The 1,687-nt window shown below is 34.4% G+C and overlaps 1 non-coding gene across 1 annotated transcript; it reads right to left on the minus strand.

The window, feature by feature from the left end:
- Nucleotides 1-673: 673 nt before the first annotated feature.
- TRNAN-AUU (transfer RNA asparagine (anticodon AUU)) lies at nt 674-747 on the minus strand. Its single transcript has one exon. It is a non-coding gene; the product is annotated as a tRNA-Asn (tRNA).
- Nucleotides 748-1,687: the final 940 nt, after the last annotated feature.

The raw sequence follows: 1,687 nt of genomic DNA on the forward strand, positions 1-1,687 counted from the left end.
TATTATTAAATGGTAATTGACAAAAACAAACTACATTGTCACCAGAAGAGCAATACAAAATGTACAAGTGATATATTAAAATCATCTTTCCAGCTTGAATTTCAATGATGCATTGGGGCAACGATTTTGTGAGAAACATCTTCACCCTTAAATAAAGATTTTCTTAATTCCTTACCTGTGTGCTAATTAGATATCACCTTGTTTTCACATTAAACAGACTTCCACATGAGAAAGCAGCAAGGATGCAGTGGCGTTAATGTTTCCTGGTGTCAACTTGTATTATTTCAGTAGACATTGAAATGAGGATGCATCTTGCTGCCTTTCCAATGAAGCAAGTTTAATTTAGTAATAGGTGAAAAACCATCCTTACAAAGGTGTTAATCAGAGACTTGGCTTTGTGGACACTTTTCAGAGAACAAATTTGTTAGCATAAAAATAAAGCCAGAAAATGAAGAGCTGTTTAATCACTCAATTGGATTTTTCTGCCAGCATATTTTTTTTCTCTGCAACCCACTGCTAAATTGTGCTTCCTAGCTGTTTTTTATAAAATCACTGAATCAAATCTAACTCTGATTACATCAGAGAAGGCCATGTACCCTACACCATAAGAGGAGGTTTGAAATTTTGACTTGTCTACTTAAATATCACCAAAATCTGATCACAAGGTTAATTACGTCCCTGGGTGGGATTGAACCACCAACCTTTTGGTTAATAGCCAAACACACTAACCGATTGCGCCACAGAGACACTTTGCAAAAAGTACATACTGACAAAGGCTAATAAGCATACATCTAGAACGTTTCCTAGAAAAACATTAAAAAATCAATAATCTGGAGAGTTTTTGTAAGATGTTTCTTCCATCAACCAACGAATAAACACATTGGTACTTTCCCATGATGAGTGAGTGCTTCAGGATCTCTTGCACTTACATGGGCAGCAGAGTACTGCAATGGAAGCATGCTGGACCCATAACCCAGAGGTAGGCAGATTGAAACTATCCTTTGCTATATGCATTTTTTTTGTTAATTTAAGTAATCAAAACTGGGATTGATATTTTTGCTCTTTTATTTTTACTTAAAGTACAATAACTTTTACCATTTTAATTTGTTTTAATAGTATATTGACAGTATAGTTTTCTTTCAAAAATCCACTTAATTTTCTTTACCCTGTTATTAAAATGGTAATTGACAAAAAAACGACATTGTCACCAGAAGAGCAATACAAAATGTACAAGTGATATATTAAAATCATCTTTCCAGCTTGAATTTCAATGATGCATTGGGGCAACGATTTTGTGAGAAACATCTTCACCCTTAAATAAAGATTTTCTTAATTCCTTACCTGTGTGCTAATTAGATATCACCTTGTTTTCATATTAAACAGACTTCCACATGAGAAAGCAGCAAGGATGCAGTGGCGTTAATGTTTCCTGGTGTCAACCTGTATTATTTCAGTAGACATTGAAATGAGGATGCATCTTGCTGCCTTTCCAATGAAGCAAGTTTAATTTAGTAATAGGTGAAAAACCATCCTTACAAAGGTGTTAATCAGAGACTTGGCTTTGTGGACACTTTTCAGAGAACAAATTTGTTAGCATAAAAATAAAGCCAGAAAATGAAGAGCTGTTTAATCACTCGATTGGATTTTTCTGCCAGCATATTTTTTTTCTCTGCAACCCACTGCTAAA

The sequence above is a fragment of the Pseudophryne corroboree genome, unplaced genomic scaffold (genome assembly GCF_028390025.1).
Source record: "Pseudophryne corroboree isolate aPseCor3 unplaced genomic scaffold, aPseCor3.hap2 scaffold_306, whole genome shotgun sequence".
Classification (NCBI taxonomy): domain Eukaryota; kingdom Metazoa; phylum Chordata; class Amphibia; order Anura; family Myobatrachidae; genus Pseudophryne; species Pseudophryne corroboree.